This window comes from Myotis davidii, unplaced genomic scaffold, assembly GCF_000327345.1.
Source record: "Myotis davidii unplaced genomic scaffold, ASM32734v1 scaffold874, whole genome shotgun sequence".
In the NCBI taxonomy this organism is placed as follows: Eukaryota; Metazoa; Chordata; class Mammalia; order Chiroptera; family Vespertilionidae; genus Myotis; species Myotis davidii.
The window spans coordinates 196062-201545 of NW_006285611.1; positions in this window are offsets into that span (position 1 = coordinate 196062).

Sequence of the window (5484 nt, forward strand, 5' to 3'; positions counted from 1 at the left end):
GTGGGAAGCACTTGGATACCCAAGTTCCCTCCAGTTCTGTGTTCAGTATTATATGACTAAAAGTAACCAATGCTATAACAACAGAGACTTTCACAACAGACTCACTGCATTTTGTCTTGCTAGAACCACTCTATAGTCTTAAACATTGCAGAAATTATTGAACTTAAAAATTAAAGTAGTGAGGTGTATTTAAAACCCATTGGAAGTAGTGCCTGATATTCAGAGTCACTGTACCGATATAACACTGTGTAATATATACTGTAACCACATAAGCTCTTTATGCATATATTTGATAGGCAGATGTGTGTGTGTGTGTGTGTGTGATTGTTGTGGCTTGTCATAAAGTTATGTTGTTTTCTGATTTTTGGTTATTGTCATGCTTTTATTATGATTTCTCCTACAGTGGAATATTACATTTATTTTTTGCTTAATGTATTTTTTTAAGTTAACTCATACTTTATTTAAATAAATCTGGAAAACAAACTGTATATGATCACTACAAATGAGAAAGATTTGTGCCAATCACCATAAAGAAAAAGTAACAAAAATTACAAATATTCAAACATTTAAAATAACTAAATATATGTGTGTATATAAAATTATCTCATAATATTGTATTTTGGGAAATACTGGCAAAAGAAATTACAATATAGGAGCTACTCAGAAGTTCATAATAAATTAAATCATTCTAAGTTATATTTTATTTAATGGTTAAGTTTAGATGTTAGATTTATGGGAAGATATAAATACTATCATGTTAATCTATGTTTTTTTTAAATTATTTTTACATCTGTGTCACTCAACTGCAATAGTATTATTAAAGCAGTAATAAGGTGTCCTAAGTGAATGCAAATGTTATAAATTTTGAAGAGAAAATATTGAATTACAATTATGATTTTAAGCTCTTTTTTTAAATTTTGTTTTATTGCTTAAAGTGTCATGTTAAAGTATGCTTTTTAAAATGATTTTTACATCTGTCTCACTCAACTGCAACAGCATTATTAAAGCAGCAATAAGGTGTTCTAAGTGAATACAAATGTTATAAATTTTAGAGAGAAAACATTGAATTACAATTATGATTTTAAGCTATTAAATTGATTTCCTTTGTGGGGGGAGGGGAGGGTGCACCATCAAAGATAGTCATGAAAATCATGACTATCAGTTGTCAAGGATGAGCAAACAAGAAAGGAGAGTATCTTTGCTGTGTTTGTGGGTTTTTTGTTTTGTTTTGTTTTTTCTTGTTTTTATAATCTCAAAGCATAACATTTAAAAGCTAAGAGACTTGTGCAAAGCTAATGCAGTAAAGTGGAGAGTGGGCAAGAACTCATATCTTTCTCCTCTTGACCTTCCCCTCTTAAATTGATTTCCTTTGGGGAGTGTGCACCATCAAAGATAGTTATGAAAATCATGACTATCAGTTGTTAAAGACGAGCACTCAAGAAAGGAGAATATCTTTGCTGTGTTTGTTTGTGGGTTTTATTGTTTTGTTTTGTTTTGTTTTGTTTTGCACTTTGCTTGTTTTGTAATCCCAAAGCATAACATTAAAAATCTAAGAGAATTGTGCAAAGCTAGTGCAGTAAAGTGGAGAGTGGGCAAGAACTCATAATGACAAAACAGCCATGTTTCTGACCACAAGCAGTAAGGGCTCAACCTGAGATTGACAATGTGAGTAAGATTTATAGATTGGTGTGTCATAAAGGAACTTGTAGCCTTCCTCTGAGTACCATACTGTATTCAAATGGTTGCTGCGAAGTCACAAAGCTACTAAAAGTACACTTATTGTACTGACATATTCAGCACCTGTCACAACTCAGGGTCCAGGGTCCAAGGTATCTCAGTTATACTAGGTCCAGATATTCAAAAGCCTTTTCTCACAGGTTGTTTCATCCACACTCATAGTTATCCTTTCATTTAGGCAAATGAGCATTACCCCCTTTTTGAGAAAAGAAATTAAGTCAGAAGTTAAAAACTCCTTAAAATGGAAATCATCATTAAGAGTATGAAACACTTGGACTTAAAAGTAGTTTATTTAGGAAATGTGTTAAAAATCCATTTTCTTTAATAATGAACTGAAGGCTATACAATTAATAGCCAGGACTCAGGGAGCTACAATTCATCAGGCCTGGCTGTGGGGTGGAAATCAACACTTGTTCTCCATCATGTGGTTAGGAAATGTGTTATAAATCCATTTTCTTTAATAATGAGCCAAAAGCTACACAATTAATAGCCAGGTCTCAGGGAGCTACAACTCATCAGGCCTGGCTTGGGGTGGAAATCAACACTTGTTCTCCATCATGGAGAACTTGTAAGGCTTTGTGTTTGCAAGGCAACAGAGAATGTGGGACACGTTTGATGACGAGACCAACCAAAAGCTTCCAGAAGCATGAATCTCTGTGGAGCTTTTTTTTTTTTTATTGAGTTTTTACAGAGAGGATTTCTGTTGGATGTAAATAAACAGATTTTGTTTTCTCCAACTTGTTTTTATTACCCATGGGAACTGTAAGGCTTTGTGTTTGCAAGGTATCAGAGAATGTGGGATACGTTTGATGATGAGACCAACTAAGAGCTTCCAGAAGCATGAATCTCTGAGCTTTGATGGTGGCTAGTCTACTGTCTATCTCCTTTGGGGTTGGTTTACAAGGTTAGGCATAACATAACACTGCTTCTCATAGTTCCTGATCAAAATGTTTCTAATAATTCTTAATCCTGCACTGCATGCCTTTTTTGACACTTCAAAGCTATTACTACTTAACAGATCAGGACCTGGAGGCTCAGAGGGGTATGGAGGCTTGGACAATGGAGACAAACGTTAGTGGTATGCTCAAAGATAAGGTCACCTTTCCAAGTGTTCTGTTCACCACATCATGAGGACCAGTGAGAAGTCAGACTGGGGCAGGGCTGCTGGTCCAATATGACCTCATCTTAATTAATTGTATCTGCAATAACTCTGTTTTCCAAATCATGTCATTCTGAGTTCATTGGGCTTAGGACTTCAACACATCTTTTTGGAGGACACAATTCAACCCATAGTAACAATAGCTAAAAATGTGTGTTGGCTAACATGGAAGCTCACTTAGTCCATACCTACAAGCAGTGTGTATGTGTGGCAGGGGGATGGGGGTGGATGGCTGAGAATTCCTGAGGCCAAGACAGAAGCTTGTAAGTATCTGAACATGCTAGTGGAGAGAAGTGGCCTAGAAGTTGGGACAATCGGAGGCCATGACGAGTTCAGCACTCATCAAGCAGAGAGACAAAAGGTTTATAACCCAAATCTATGACCTGAGGGTCGGGTTTGTAACCCCTTCTGGTTAAGAGAGAGGACCGGATTTACTTTACTCAATACCAGGAAAACAGGCAAGTATCTGAAGAGATTTAACCATCCGCAAAGAAAAATTTTCCCTAGGAAGTAGAGGTGAGATGACAAGGATCATATTTTTGGAACATATTTTAAGAACACTTGAAAGGAAAATTAGGATACTGGCTAAGTGCTATAACTAGTGATCCCCTAAAAATACAGTGAGTCCCTCAATAAAGGAGGATTGTATTTCTTTCTCCAGCAACAGTATGAGTTGGGGGCTAGGGTAAGGCAATTAAATCTTCAGTATGTAGCTTTCATGTTTGGGTCTAGGCCAATTATCTCAGGGGCGACCTGTTTGAGTAGCCAAGGTCAAAACCACTAGACCTTGGAATATGGTCTTGGAATAATAAGGTCATTCTCTGTGAAAGTAGTTTTTCCTTGAGCAGCCTTACTTTTCAGACCTGATACTAACTCTTTAGAAGCAAATATGAGTGGTTTAAAAACATTTTAAAAAAAATCTGTGTTAACATAACTTCCAATATCAGTAAACAGTTCTCTTTCCCCCTACTCAGACTCTAAAGTCATGAATGAAAAATCCCCCTCCCTTCACCATCTGCCTTCCCTCAGATCCATTCTAAGGGGAAGTGGCCCATGTTTAAATGAGTATATTAGTCTAAGTACCAATATTGTTTCCGAATTAATCCATCTTACTTGCACTATTTCTACAATTTTGTGCTGCTTCTCAGAGTCCTCCTGCACATACTCAATTGTGTACCCCTTTTAATTAGATTAGCACTTACAACAGGATAAACTCACAAATCAGAAATCACTTCTACTTTACTTCCATTTACCTCTATACTGGTAAGTTAGCAACAGTCATCAAAGGTAGACAAATTTGTATTCTACATTTAGCAAGAATGGACTGTAGATAAAGTGGGCTGTATATGCACCAATCTAGATAAATTAAGCAGTGAGCTTTTGAAGACTTTGAACCAGCCCCAATGGGATACCATTTTGACCTGTATTACTTAAATTCGAATTCATGCCCAGAGCAATATAATTTAGTTGAACAGTGCTTCTTATGTGGTCGATTCACTCTAGGCACTAAAAGCTTGATACAGAACCAAAACATTTAATATTAGTAGGAAGAACTGGAATCAAGTGATATTTTGAAATCATATCAATCAAAGGTTTAATAGGACAAAGGTCAGTTTTAAGTACCAGAAAATTCATACTGGTTTATTTTTTTATTATGATGAGGATAGGAAAATCTTTATAAATAATAACCCTTTTAAATAATTATTTAAAGGGTCATAAATAATTAACCCTTTTAAAACCAATAAATTTATACTACAATCCAAAGCAAGGAGTAAGAGTAATTAAACGGATTATTGAAACACAAATAATGTTGACTATAAAACAATGCATACTGAAGACAAATCTTATGATTATATTGAGATACTAGTTGAAGATTCCAAATAAAATTTCATTTTTAGAATCCATATGTACATAAACACAACAGAATACTTTTTTTGGTAAACCAGGCTCCATCAACATCTTGTAGTCATACAAAAAAGATGAATTCTTACTTATTTTTTCTTATAAAATTATATATTCATTTGAAACTGGGCAGAGGAGTATGTGTATATAAAATATATCCTAGGAAGTCATGTTTGATTTCAACAAGGGTACCTCCAAATTAACATGTATCTATCTAAACTTATCCATGAGTTCTTCCAGTGACTACACTTAGCACAATTTTATATACACTGTGAATGACAGTAATATTTCAGATTCAATAATATGGTTGCATATACAGGATAAAGCAGGCTTCATCATTAAAGTCCATTCATGGGATAAAGCATCACCATATTAGATTGGACCTCTTATTGTATGTAAGAGTTGTCATCAGAACATCTCTTTTGAGCTAGGACTTTTATGCCTGAACATTTATAATAGACTAGGGGTCCAGTGCATGAATTTGTGCACCTTGAAAGGAATTGTGGGCCGTGAGGTTGTAGTGGGCACAGGGGCAGGTCTCAGTCCATCTTCTGCTCCCCTGCACACCCCTCCTGCAGTGGCCCCTGGTTCCCTGTCTGCCAGAAGCCTCATTTCTGCAGCCACTGTTCCCACCTGCTGATGGAGCTGGCCCTGCTCACACCCGCTAATGGCACAGAGCAATTGTG